This window comes from Micrasema longulum, unplaced genomic scaffold, assembly GCF_059751315.1.
Source record: "Micrasema longulum isolate JH-2025_06_02 unplaced genomic scaffold, ASM5975131v1 h1tg000508l, whole genome shotgun sequence".
Lineage (NCBI taxonomy): Eukaryota > Metazoa > Arthropoda > Insecta > Trichoptera > Brachycentridae > Micrasema > Micrasema longulum.
This window is the reverse complement of record NW_028277705.1, coordinates 310607-326234: the sequence shown is the minus strand read 5'-3', so window position 1 is coordinate 326234 and position 15628 is coordinate 310607. Positions and strand designations below refer to the sequence as shown.

The window sequence follows — 15628 nt, the reverse complement described above, 5'->3', positions numbered from 1 at the left end:
TTCAGCATCACAACTTGATTCCCATTTTTTAGTAGCGAGTTATTACCAACTCTTCGAAAATAGCCCCAAAATGAAAATATTTTAGTAAATCACAAGAACGCAAATATTATTTTTTATGTAAAAACAATATGTAAAAGATAGAAATTGAATACAAAGGTTAACGATTAAAACGATCTTAAAATACGAATTTGCGTTTTCTAGGTGCAAAAATCGTTGAATGTACTGCGTAGGTACTGCAAAAATACATATCTAGTAAAATGAAAACATTTCCCTGTTTACGCAGTTAACTGGTTGGTAATCGTTAAATCTTTATTGAGCTCCGCGTTGAAATTTACGATTTCTCATGTGAAAATGAAAAATATTAACTTGACATTCGATAATTTTCAAAATAAACAAAGTAATTTATGAGACTAAAGATGAACACGTTTCAGATATTCAAAAGAGAAAGCTATAGATGCAGCGTGATAAAAATCAACACAAAATTTTCACTGTAACCTGAAAGCGTCTAATTCTTCTTCATTTTTTTCTTTTGTTTTATGGCTATCGAGTGTTGTCACTATTTTTTCTAAATTTACTATTGGAACGCTAACAATACTAAACTTATTGTTCAAAAATGAATATACATAAATATATTTTTAATTTTTTTTCGTTTGTTACTTCTGGTGCGACATTCGATCTCAAGAAACGTGTCTTAAAAATGACATTTTGATCCAGAATATTCACAAGCTTATCAGTAAATTCATTTATTTTATATTTAGTTAATTAGGATTTGTCTCTATTAAATTCGTGCAATAAATAGTTTATTACTATTATTAAATATTTCGTACATCAGGTATAACAATATATATGTATATAATGAGAGTGCTTCTAAATAACTATTTTATATATTAAACTATTGAGTATACAATAGATACCTTTTAGATTATAATATCAATCTTAAAGCAAAGAAAAAACACAGTCTCTAAAATTTTGTAATTGACAAATGAATTTTTAAAGGATACGCGGTATTATACAATTAGAAATAGGTATATGAGCATTGTTTTTATGTCAAGAAAGAGAAGGAGAAAGTTCTCGCAAATGCCTGAATGATGCTGTGCGAAAAAGGCTATCGAACGTCGGACTGATTATGCCTAACTACAATCGATAAAATCGAGAAAATCGACGATTCGTTGTCCCGTTTTCCGCACCTTAAAACCCAACCGATTTTGTTGTTTTTTTAGAGAGAGTCTGAATAAAATTTTCTGTGTCGGTACTATTTAGGTTTTTCAAAAAATAGTTTTCATATATGTATACCGTACGTCCGAAGACAGCAGATACAACTGGGTACTTTTAAGGGAATTTTTATGGTTCTGTTGCCATGATAAACTATTTATTAAAATAAAAAAAAACATTAGGGACACGACACGCCTATGGTAAATATCTATCTTGTGTAAAAATCATTGCTCTAGTGCCATAATCTAGGGAGTAAATACAAAATACGTTTGTATGAAGAAAAGCGAGACCGCGTTGGTATATTGAAGGACTTTACTAAATTATGTAAAAAATAAATAGTGTCTTGAGTGATGCTAAATACCAAGCACGCATTTCTCATTGGAAAATCTTATATTTACTTATTCTTATTCTAAAATATTTATTAGCTAAGAAAAGTAATTTTACACTTAAATTGAATAGTCATAAACAATTACGAAATCCCATAATTCAATTTTAAAAACATCGGCAATTTGTTTTATTTGTTTTAATTTGAATTAAAATGCAAACAAGTTAGTTACACGCAGAAAAAATACGATATTTTAAACACGTTAAAAAGTAAATGTTTGCCAATTTTCTATTGTCAATAACCGTGTTCAAATATAATCAAGTTGTAGTGGGTCGGGTACCGAACCTCGAAAGTCTTATCCCCGGTCTGCAGCACTGCCATTCCAACAACTCTACTTTATAAGATATATGAAAATCTAATTTGAACTACAAAATGAGCAACACGATAGCAAAAATCCTAAAATTAGGTAGGTTCATTGTCACCTAACTATTTGTCGATTAAAAGTTATTAATACATCCGCTTTATAATTAGTATTAATAAAGAAGTGTTAAATGCGGTAAAATAATATTTATAAGGCACTTGATTCATGCACGGAAGGTTCCGGGTTCGAATTATGATGAGAACAAAAAAAAAGATTTTTCACAAGCCTGGGTGTATTGTTCTGTAATTCACAACTGAAATTGGGCCTCCGGCCTGTTGTGGTGCAAAAAATACAAAATATTACATATTAAAAAGCGTCCTAACAAAAGATTGACAAATTATTTTTAATATTGATACTTGTTTTCACTACCCTAATCTGAACACACACAGTTCTGCTTATTATTTTATGTCAAAAATGAATATTTATTTACGCAGGTAATTCATCTTTTGTAGAAAAATGTTTCTTATGCCTACATAATATATTATATAATTTGTTAATTACGATTCTCGTCATATATTTGATAGACTCTTATATTGTTTTATTATTAAACAGTGATCAAATGAATTTTAGTGATTCCACAATTGTCAGTGTCAAAAGTAATATTTTTGTCCAAATAATTGCTCCGGATAAATTATATATATATATATATTCAATAAAACTCTATTTTCAAGTTAATCTTATACGAGTGTTATTTAATCTTATTGTTTTTTTTATATTTGTTTTGCACCGCAACAGGCCAGAAGGCCTAATTACAGTAGAGAATAAAAGAATAAGGCTTGAGATAAATACATATTTTTTGTTCTCATCGGGAATCGAACCCGGGACCTTCCGTGCATAAGTAAAGTGTCGTGCCCATTACTTAAAGGAGGCCACCTTATTATTTCATTTAATTAATACATTTTAAAATCAAAATAATTTTATATGTAGATAACAAAGCAAAAATCGTATAAAACAAAATAAGGTGCCCCAAAAAGTTTTGGTTTGTAAAAACTATCATCTAATACGTGAAAATCTGACGAATGGGCATGGCCGCATTATCGCTATGCACACAGCCCTGACCGACGTATGTACATACAAGAAATGTTTGTTTTTTTATGAGTTACTGACTCCGAAGGGTCCAGCGACCCTGGATCTCTCAATGTGGCACTGCGAATGGGTAAATTATTTAGAAAATAATCATGCTTATAGAGACACTACACAGACATGTACATGTGACTGAAAAATTTCTAATATTATGAAATGCTACATTCAAAAATAAATTCGTAATTTAATATTATGGCAGCGAATTAAAATTGTTTCACTTAGGATATTTACGATGAAATGCAGCTGTTCGCATTTGTTACATTTAGAGTTGGCAATAATTTTATAACAAATTTGTACTGAATAACACAGCAGTAAAGGAGATCAACGTGTTAGTTGTTTTTGTAATCTTAAAATACACGCATATAAGCTAAATATATATGGATGGTACGTATTTTATTGATATACCTTGTCATAAGCATTTTAAAAAGGCTGGAGAATTTCAATGAAGCTCGCTGAAGGGTAAATTTTAACTACCAGAAGGGCCTCCCAAGCCAGAAACGATGGTGCAGAAAAATCAGACAAAAGAAGACCCTTGCCCATGCCTCGGTGGGTGGTTCGGGTCGAACTTAGGTATGACAAAACAGGTACTCGCAAGAGTCGTGCCTCGGAGCTAGTCACCTAGCTCCGAGGCACGAACTAACTTCAACTTCAATAAATCAATTTATTAGAAAATTATCACAAAATGTTTCCAAAGCCATCATTTTTTAAACTTAACGCGATGTTCATGTATAATATACGCTCCATTATGGTGTGACAATTAAAGTGATTGATTAATACTATCATCGTCAAAATGCTTCATATATTCCTATCATTGTCTACAAAAGGATTCATCAATGCACATAATAGCCCTCGTTGGACTACCATGTACAACGAGTATAAGGCCAGGATTCGATTCCCGATAAGGTCGACTTGAAATGTTCAAAAGGGTGATATTTCGCAGCAATATTTGATATTTCTTAGACTGGCATCTGAAGCTTAAGTCTTGTACAAAATATTTTTTGTTAAATGCTGTGCCTTTATATGCATCGTAAGATGTAGTTTTGGGTAAGAAAAAAGAGGAGTAATAGATATATTCTTATGTATTATTCGACTAAGTATTTTGTTTATTTGGGAAAATCATATTATAAGTACATTATTTTGATTTAGGAACTTGACATTAAATCACACACTGATTTGAGTCAACGTGCATTACTTAAAAATGAGTTTAACGAAACGTATTTTAAAAAAATATGTTTGCTTTCATTACCTCTTCTTAACATTTTTCTACTAATGTCACAGAAATATGGACATTTAAAAAAAAAACCCTACCCCAATAAGGCGGAACAATTGTCTGATTTTGTCAAAAAATAAATATGTAGAACCTAATCGGTGATTGATGTAATATTCTTAAAAAAATAATGTCTCTAACTTAAATGTAGTTCTATAAAATAAACGCCAACTCAATAAATATATTTTAATGTAAATGTTCTTGCTAAAATTGAATTAAAAAAAAAAAAAAAAATAGAGCAAAGAGCAAATCTAATTCATGGTACGACAGAATATTTCAGTGTTTTAAAGATTCCGATGGAATAACTGTGTTGTTGGTAGAAAAAATATTAATCTACTATATTATAACATTAGCACAAAGTTACACCTTATTACAATATGTCTGTAGTAGTTTAACTATATCCTATTTGTAAAAAAATGAACTTCATCTAATAAGTACTGAATGATCTTATAAAAATAATGTTAGCTGTACTTCTTTAGACGCTAATTTAAAAATAATAATTGTAATTAGAATTAAATTGTATCATATTTTTTTTAAAGTAAAACAAATTTAAATATAAGTTCATATACTAAGTATTGTAATATTGCTAACGTAAGAAATAAAAAAATAAAAAAAAATCTTTTTGATATTGAGGATCGAATCAAATAGAGGAGAGAAAACGCAACTGAAATATAATTTAACAGTATTAATCTTTCATAAATTATTATATTTAATACAATTATTTAATGTTGGTATTTCAAGCACAAATAACAATAAGAATGAATCTTTTTTCAAAATCCTAAATTATTATAACAACTTTTTTTCTGAAATCGATAAATATTTTCTCACTCTAAACAACTATAAAGAAAATGCTAGAACCTTAATTGCAAATAATGATTATACTTCAATCTAACTGTACCTAATTAAAAAGGTTTTACATGCCATATTTTTTTGTATACTTTCATAATATAAATATTATATCGTATTTACTTTCTCTTGTTTGAAAGAAGAAAAGAAGGAAAGCTGATCTGGGGTTACTCCGTGTGCATCCGCTGATGAAAGGATTTTTTTAAGACAGTAAAAAAAATATATTTTCATATTATTATGTTCTTTTTCATTTCTATTCTTATATTTTATTTTTTACAAGTGGAATTATTCGGAGTGGCTTTTCATGGGTACAATTGTTTAACATTTTTTTTTGCATTGTATTTACTAATATATAGAAAACTATAATTGGCCTGTAATTTTAGTTTATTTGCAAATATTGTATTTTTTTTGTTACAACGGCTGTTGTTTTCTTTTGATAAATAATATTTTAAAAAAACCCTGGAAAATTTGATCACTCCGAATTTAAAAATGGGTAAGTAACTAAAATTATGTAGCATCAATAATTATATAGGTATGTAAGCGCATATTATTTAAAAAAAACACCATAGTTGATAAAAAAAATATTTAAAAAAAATGAATTCTCACTTCGCGATAACTAGGTACCTACATTTGTTATTATTAATGCAGTAAATTTGATTTGTAAATAATTGCCAGATGGCCAAAATATCCAACAGACGCTAACTACTACAAATGTCAAATGACTGACACCTTTGTGGCACGACGCCAATTATTTTACTCATTTCCCATATAGCGTTTTTATTGACTGGATTAATTGAGTTTAGGACTAAGAGCGCAAAGTTATCACCAGAATAATTATTAACTGCTAAATTTCCATTACAATTATAAAAGCGTTTAAAAACATAGAAGATAATACATTAAGAAATCAAGGTTTGCGAAGAACGTGATGCATATATTTTTAAATTATTGATGGACTAGTTATGAATTCCAGCGGTTTTAACGACGGGAAAGTACGTCAGTCTAGTTCGTAATGTGAAAATGGGCTTAGATAAATATAGCCAACACACTAAAAAATAATATTAGTAGTTCGTTTGATCTTTGAATAAAAATGGTTGTGAAATAATACAATATTTTAAACACTCGTAAAATGACGCGGATTTGTGAAATATACTCGTAATAATGCAAAAATAGTTAAATAATTCACATTGTTAAAAAGTTTAGGTGTTTAAAATCACGGTCAAAGTTATATAAGGTCGGGTATTTATAGAAACAACCACGTGTTGGTCCAATGACAGAATACTTTATAGATTATTTTAATTTAATTATGGCAAAAAAAAGACTACGATGTCCCTATTTCTACCAACCTGACCGCTTGACTCTTGTTGAAGGAAAGAAACGATGCCAAACGGTAAGAGATTTTTTCCAATTTGCTTACAAATATTATGTAAATCTGGATAAGCTATTTCTGTTGGCAGCTGCTCGGGTGAAAAATATAATGAGACATCTTTGCTAAATATACGCGGGAAATTTTCGAGAGAACAAAGCGCTTATTTTTTTTCAGACATCAAATAAAGGTAATTTATCTGTCGGGAAAACAAAAGTACGATTTTAGATCTTAACGGATCCTTACCCGAAAAATTAAATTACGCATTAATAAACTCTACGTACCAAAATGAATGGGCATATTATTATACTATTTGATTTAAATCCATATTTTAAATTAGCATGTTGGGAATTTTTATGCAACGTAAAATACGTCATTTTTGTTAATCAATAAATTGAAATTTTTATAAGATTTTGTCTTCGTGTATTTAATAATTGTCTGATGCTTATACGAAGCTGACAATGTTTAAAATAAAAATCACTTATATTATCCAATTTCCACGTCTCCCACCTTATAAAAATGTTATGAAAATGAACGTCTTTCACTTTGTAAACGCGTCTTTAGGGTCGTTTGAAAACGCAATCTTTCTCTTTAGTTAATAAAACTCGAAAGAACCCGAAATCCTTTGTGTAAAGTTATCTAACACAACACGATAATTATATTAGATTCCTCGGCAAAGAAACGGCCTTTGGCATTCCTGCGTTTCTGACACGTATTTTCGCGATTTCACGAAAATTCGTAAAAACAAATTTTATATTCTCGTCAAATATTTGGCAAAGTTACCGGGCGGCGGGGACGGATTTAAATAGAGTTATATAACGGTCGGTTCCACTCGCGGCCGCCGACGGGACGCGGGAAACGGGAAACACTCGGAGAGGAAGGACTCTCCGCAAACTAGATGAACCGACACAACCTTACGGTCTTATGGAACAGGGTATCCGTATTCTCACATCACTGTCACACATAGACATGTACAGGGGGATCACACTTCACTAGCAATAAGACGACTTACCAATAATAATCACTTTGGTTCGTGGTCCCGATAACGAATTAAAACAAAAACACAGCGGGAGAATGTCGCAGGGGGCTCTATCGGAGGTACGTCGCTAAGGCCCCATGGACGGAACGGAACTTATAAAAATAATATATAAAGGCAACGCCAGCGCTGCGGGACCAAATGGGCACCATTGTCTGGGTCTGCCGGACTTATATAAGCTCAGGGGGGGCGAGGGGGAGGGCGGGGCTCCTCCCCTCACTCCGGGTCAGGGGACCGCGAAAAGGAATATGAATTATTTTGCGAACTTGCCTTTCCCACCTTCCGCCTATCCAGGGTAGGTGTACCACGGCTACTCTGAAGTTCACCGTTTACCATTTTCCACCATTTGCAAAGCTTGCATTTCTACGCATATTTGAAGGCAATCATTTTTACGGTTGACCTTCGTCAACACGTGCTCCGCCGCGGGTAGACAAGCACGTGTCAAAGGTTTTTAAAAAATTACATATTATCGTTTTAAGGGTTCGGTGTTGTAATTACAATTGAATAATTATAGGCTGCATATATAACGGCGATTTTCATTTTATGTCATTTCCAACATCTTTAACTTACAAACTTTTTTGACATCATATGTTCCGGGGTTCGAATAAAAAAAACTTTATCGCTGTCAGATTAACTCGCATTTATTCTCTCTCTCCGACGCCGCTACAGCCCATACCGAGCTTTGGCCTCCTGCAACTTTCGCCTCCAACTCTGTCTGTCCTCAGCCGCCGTCTTCCAATTTGCCACCTGGAGAAACTGCGCCGCATCCTTTCTCTCTTCATTCTCCCATCTCAGCCTGGGTCTTCCCACCTATCCCTTTCCTCCCGTTTGTCCGCTCATTAATATTTTAGGGACACGTGAATCAGGGATTTCCTGTACATATCCGGCCCTTCTTAATCTAAGCAACTTCATATGTGCTGAGATGCTCGGGGCCCGGTATATATTGTACAGTTCTTCGTTATCCCGTGTCCGTTATCCAGTGGTCAAGACGCTTGACTCACACACGGAAGGTTCCGGGTTCGATTCCCGGTGAGAACACAAAAATAAAATGTGATTTTTCTCAAGCCTGGGTGCTCTGTGATGTAATTCACCACTGTAATTAGGCCTCCTGGCCTGTTGTGGTGCAAAAAAAATAAAAAAATATGTAAAATATGTTATACCGAATCGAACTCGCATGTATTATGTTTGCATAATTTCGAGTTTAAAACATTATTCACTCGCATAATACACCGCCTAATCGTTAGAGGAAAGAATTTACGATTTTTGACGGACAACTTTACAGACTGAAAAGCGCGTTCGTTAAAACCGTAAAATCTTTATCAATTAAAAAATAACTTAAATAGTTTAAGATATAAACAAATTTAACTTATAAATTATTTTTAATAACGTGATAACTATTTTTTAAGGGCATTTATAAAATATAATCATAAATTTTGCATTGTTTTAAATCTTGATAACATTTACCGGATACACTCGTTATTTTAGCCACTGAAAGCTTATTGAGTGCATTTTCGGTAAATATTTACAGAACAAGATAACACGTGCATGAACATATATCATATATTTTCTGTGTTGACTGCATTCTATAGCTAAACATCGATCAATCTAAGATGATTGGTAAATGACAAATTTTGTTATAGTGAATTGACAACATACGCCATGCCATAATTTACAAATTGGTCGAAGTAGAATATATTTATTTAAAAGAACCCGGCAAAAATATAATTTTTATAATCATAATTCCGCTTTCTGTAACCTGCCCCTAATGGTGTATATGGAACTGCGTCGGTACTCCTATCGCAATTGGTTTCACTACTCTACGATGTTTTGAGTATGTTAAAATGTTTGTAGACAGGTGAAATTTCATCCCTAGAGATTATATTAAGATTTAAATTTACTGCAACAGAAATGGAAAAAAAAAATTGAGAAGGGAATATGGAAGTCTTTTTTATTTTTTAAATTAAAAAAATTTTTTTTTAGTTTTTTTTTACAGCATACATAAGAGGTAAAACAGAGTATTAAAAAATAAAGGATAATAACATAGAAATTGACTGTATTTTTATTTATTTAACTTTTTGTACATTATTGCCAAATAGCAATTTCTTCTAACCAACCAATAAAATAATAGTTTTATTTTTATAATTCAAGTAACAGCACATATTCAATAAAAAATAAAGATTAAAAATCTATATATATTAAAATAGAAAGAAACGTATTTGTTTATAAATTACCTTAAATCAAAACTATTACTCAATGGGAAAAAGGAAAAAAAAAGGAAAGAAGAAAGGAAAAGAGATTAAGGAAGAGAAAGGAGATGTTTCTTTAGACGTGATTTAAACAGAGATAATGTAGTAACATCTTTGATGGTGGATGGGAGATGATTCCACAGTCGAGCCGCATGAACACTATATGAGTTAGAGAAGAAAGAGGAATTGTGGATGGGTGTTAAGAGAGTGCCCTCAGAATTAGAACGAAAAGGTAAACCATGAACTAATAAGCGTTGAAATTTTTCACGCAGGTATATAGGAGCGTTGGGACTATGAAGTACATTGAAAAGAAGTGAGATGGAGTGATAGTCTCTCCGCTGTCTAAATTAGAGCCATTTCAGCTGCCTACGATAATCAGAAATGTGGTCATATTTCTTAAGACCAAAAATGTAACTTATGCATGTATTCTGAAGTCGTTCAAGTTTATCGAGTTGGCGTATGGATGCGAGGCACCGACTCTGACAGTAATGTCCGCTGAGATGCTGGATACATTTGAAAGGAGAGTTCTTCGCCGAATCTGTGGTCCCGTGAAATATGGAGATGAGTGGCGCACTAGGCAAAATGCCGAATTGTACTGCATATTTATATTAAACCCCTTGTATATCAACGCACATAAAACTGCTCAGGTTGAGATGGGCTGGACACGTAAAAAGAATGGCTGATGCGCGAGTAACCAAGAGAGTCATGACTGGACATCCAGGGGGCAAACGAAGAATTGGAAGACCTAGATTGAGGTAGGATGATGAAGTAAAAAAAGATGCAGCACAGCTTTTACAAGTTGCAAATTGGATATTAGCTGGTGAGGACAGGCGGAGTTGGAGGTAAAAGTTGAAGGAGGGTAAGGCTCGGCTTGGGGTGTAGCGCCATCGAAGAAGAAGATCTTTATTTACTTCATTATCAAGATAGCACTGCATTTACTGCTGCGGTATATTTTTGCCGATGCAAGTACTTGATTAATGTTTCCCAGTGCAATAAACTCGTTAAATGCAAAATAACAGACTGGATATTTACAGCCAATAAGCCATCGACCAAATCGCCATAACGTGTTTTACGAGCCCATATTATGTCAATTAATTATCAAACGACAGTGCCTTAAGCGTTTAATGTCGGAATGGAACTATGATGGCCGAAACAATAGTAACATCTGTCGTTTTTACAGTATTTATTTAACACTTTATATACTCACCATACACAATATATATATATACATATAAGGGCGGGTATATTGCCTTAAAACAATTTTTTCATACCTACCCAAGTCGTTCAGTTTAAAAAAATTACAAGTACATGGACATATTCTAAGGAATTATACCGAATTTTAAAATTTTATACAAAATTAAAAAAAAAATATTAATTGAAAAAATTAATTAACACTTTACTATGAAGAGAGGAGAGAAAATGGGAATGAAAAAAGGAAAAAGGGACCATTTTAATATTTAGATAGAGACAGAATCTTGACTTAAATATAAATAAAGAAAGGGCGTCTCTAACACTAGTGGGTAGATTATTATTCTATTGAGCAGCTACAACTGTGAAAGAGGAGGCAAGAAAATTAGAGCGGTGAAAGTGCATTTTTTATTTATTTTTTATATTTGAGTTGCTTTATTATTTACCTTGCTTATAATACACAAAGTTTATATTTCAAAAGTGGATTTTTCTGCAATAAAATTTCTTTAAATTTATCTTAACTGTTGGGATCAGGAGGGATATACTAATGTGGGCGGTGAAAGGGCATCAAAAGGGTTCTCTCGTTACTAAAACAAAGAGATAGTTTATGTTGTGATAGATGTTGGAAGAGCTCTCTCAGATAAACAGGCGAAGTGGGATTATTAAAAAAAACAAAAGAAAAGATAGGACAATATTGTTTTGTCCAAGCTCCGTGAGCAGCCTCGACCCCGCATGTCAGAACGCTGGGACGATACGAAAATTCGGCCGCAGTTCACGCATGAGCGCTGCGAAAATAAATACACGACGGCGTTTATTACAAGCGAGTTCACGAAAAATATTATTTATTTTGTATCGGAATGATGTATTGGAATTTTTAAAGGACGAACTGAATGGTAAAAATATTTTTTTATCCGCCACTTTCGGTAGAAGAAATGCGCGGGAGCGATACTTACACGTCGAGCAAATTGCTATGTTCCTGTCCATGCGTGTTCACACGAGGAAAATGCGGCCACAGAGATAGCCTGCCCGTATATTCGTGTCAATGTCTCGGAACAATGTCCTGTCCTACAAATTTCTCTTAACACGCGTTGTGGACAAAAGTCGAATCCGCGGACAGAACAATACTGTATTGCCCACGTGTAAACGCCCTTTAAGGTCAAGGTTCTTTGTCAAAATTATAAGTAACAACAGATTGAGAACAGTCGGCCTCGTGGTGTAGTGGTCAGCGCATTTGCCTACCATGCAAGAGGTCTCGGGTTCGATTCCCGACATGGTTGAGATGAAATATTTATTTAAAAAGGGTTTTGAGAATATTTCATAGTCCCCGAACTGGCACATGAAACGTAAGACTGATCAGCAAAAGTGATCAAGTGATCTGAAGTTTGTGTAACAATGCAGTGCCCTATGCATTATTATGTGTAGAAAGGGATTGATGATGATGATGAGACTTTACAGGGCTTATGACCTATTGTTGGCTGGTTTGAGTGATCACCAGTGGTGTAGTCGGGCAGCAGCGCACTTGAGCGGCGCTCCGGAACTTTTTATCTGAGCGGAGCGGCGCTTTGGCTATGGTCAGGAACAATTATTACGTTTCAAAAATATTTCTACTTAAGTCTCTTCAAACAATTCGAAATAAAAACAAACGTATTTATTGCCGATAACTGGCAAAATTTTAAACATGTGTCCCCCCCTCCCCATCCCCCCTCCTACTTCCCCTCACTTCACCAAAGTAGTGGCGGTGCGCTCCGGTACTTTTTTATTCAAGACTACACCACTGATGATCATTTTTACACACTGCGTGACATTCACCATTCAGCCTATGTTTGATAATCCCTATTCTTCCATCTGTTGATTTTTATGAAGTTAAAGAGCGGATCTAAAAGCAAAACATCCCGTTTTTAAAATGTTCATTATTTATGTTGTAATGTCTTTAAAATGTTCATCATTTATGTTGTAATGTCTTTATCATAATAACCCTTAGGGAGTAAAATTTAGTCCATGTCATGAAAAATTGGGACAAACTTAAAAAAATTGTTGATGGTAAAAATTCTGAAACAGCTCTCCTCTTTTAAAACAAAGATAATACATTTAAAAAAAACTTCATCACCATTTCCTTATCCGCATCTAGTGGTGAATAAGTCACTGCATCAGCGCTTTAATGGCAGCGTATCTGGATCATATCTGTTACATGAGGAAATAAACAATAGTTTAGGGTCGCATTATAAACGTCATCTTCATCGGTACATACAAAAACGATATATTTAATTTTTCTACTACTTTGCTCGGTATGGCATTTGATCTACTGACATGCCGGTACGCGTTTTTGTTACGTTGTCTCAGACGTCATATGATCGAATTCAACCAATAAGTGAAGCTGAAACTCAACCCCGCGTTCGATGCTACATTAAAAATTAAACCATTTCTCTTTCGTATTTTAAATGGGCTTCTGTTATCACAAGTGAGGTTTTTTCATCAGATGTAGTCACTTCAAAACGATTAAAAATTAAAATAAATCGTGATTGAAGCAAAAATCGGTGGAACAAAATTGTTGTCACTTGTAAAGTGGGATGCTTGGTGCATACGAATATACCGACCTCAAAACTTAATATAAATTGTCGGTAGTGTATCTTCTCAATCGCTTTGAAGAATTTGTCTTCAACTTACAGTCATGGTGAAGGTATGAGGTCTTTAACTTCCGATTGTAATCGCGACCCAGGTACGATTTCCAGTGAGATCTAAAAAAAGCCGGGATATTTTTTTAAGGAATTTACCACTATAATTGGGTCTCCTGGCATGTCGCGAATTTGCAGCGTATCTGGATCGTTTTTGGTAAGGTGATCAGTCATACGTTTTAGTTTACACTCCAAAAACAATATAATATTGCGGCGTGAAACTACATTTCAAACCAATATTACATCACCCTGGACCTCAGCGTGGTAGACAAACGCGCCAACGAGTACACTACGAGGCGGACTTATCTCTACAAAAGAGAGGAAAAGAAGAGAGATTAAGTAAGTGAAAGAAGATATTTTAAATGTGTTTTACACACAAATACTAACAGCGCGCTGTAGCGTCTTTTCCACTGAATTAAAATTAAAATAATTTCCTAAGAACTGTACATTTATGTACATATCTTGATTGACATGGCCCATTGGTAATAGAAAATAACTGCCGGTTTTTTCTGCTTCCTAGGAATAGATGAACCAGAAGCCAAAAATAATGTAATATCACTAAGCCATAACACCTTTCAAATACAAAAATACCCACACAAATATTCTTGTCAGTTTCGTGGTGTACTAATAAGTAGATTTGGCTTCATTCATTATTGAAAGGAATAAAAAGCCAATTCCGGATTAAAAAATAAAGATAAAGATTATATTTAAATGTGAAAAAAAAATGCGTGTAACGTTCATTTGATTTATTTGCTCACGTGACCTTTTTCTAATTCTGGAAAATGGGGGTTAGTGCTATATAAGCTCCTGACGTCACTGCGACATGTCTAGATCTATTATGACGGCGAAAGACTCCTAACTCTACCATAAAATCACCTTCAAACTAGGACGTAGACTCACATCGGCTGCATAAGAGACCCCGCGACTTCCTCCATTTACAGTAAACTACTGCAGCAGTCTGCATATGTGGTATTTTTATTTATTTATTTTTAAACCCTGCCTTCGGTAGTACTACTACCCAATACCTTCATTTAAAGTAAAAACAGTCAGATGAAGGAGCAGGGGGTCTTAATAAACCCGGTACTCCACAAGCCATTAGATACTAGACTAGTACATCTATTGTGATGGGTCCCCGTAAATTAGTTCTCGCCCTCCGAGTCCTTGTTTTAAAAGAGCCTGGTTACTTAGTGAAGGACGAGTGTTCTCATATTGCTAAATTTCCCCCTCCAAGCCTAGATCCAGTATTGTACTATTAGGTAGGGGGCGAGCGCTCTAACATCTTCAGGATTAACCAGTGCCTCTCCGAGGATGCGCCCTCTTTTATAAATTTTATTGTAAAGGTGTTTCATCATTTTTCTCGAATTTTTTTTCTCACAAATACACACAATATTTTTCGTTATCTTTTATTCATTATTAAATATGTAACATTTTTTTAGTATCTTAAAATTGTACATATAACTGTTTACTAGGTGCGAAGGTTTTCACGGTCACTGTTATCAATATGTTTCTTTTTGGGTGATACCGTGTGTGTTGGATTTGTTCCGACGTTTCGGCTACCATTACAGGAGCCATCTTCGGCGTAAACTGAGTTCTACAAAACAGTCAGTTTACCCTGAAGATGGCTCCTGCAATGGTAGCCGAAAGGTCCGAACAAATCCAACACACACGGTGTCACCCAAAAAAGAAACATATTGATAACTGTTTACCTTTAAATTTCACGATTTTTTTCTATGATTTTTATACTGTTTACTTTATCACACATTTTAAATATTTGTAAATATTTATTGTTAGTTTAACTGTTAGTATTACTTTATTTTCAAATGTTTTATTGTATTAAAAACGTAACTCTACTTACTGGTATGCATAAATAATAAAGTATTTTTACTTTACATGTAAATAAACCCGTGCCGTGTATTTGAATAAAATATAAATATTAATGATCTGCACTGCAGAGCCTATATTTAATTTC

At 33.6% G+C, this 15628-nt stretch overlaps 1 protein-coding gene across 3 annotated transcripts in view; it reads right to left on the bottom strand.

The window, feature by feature from the left end:
* Positions 1–7711, bottom strand: part of SERCA (ATPase sarcoplasmic/endoplasmic reticulum Ca2+ transporting SERCA) — a 49617-nt gene extending 41906 nt beyond the window's left edge. For 2 of the 3 annotated variants that reach the window (XM_088227491.1, XM_088227485.1), the window contains exon 1: positions 7530–7710. The gene's annotated coding sequence lies outside the window, so the exon portion shown is untranslated. Of the gene's footprint in view, positions 1–7529 lie in introns of all 3 variants that reach the window. The other variant, XM_088227488.1, reaches the window with a different exon arrangement.
* Between the last annotated feature and the right edge of the window lie 7917 nt (positions 7712–15628).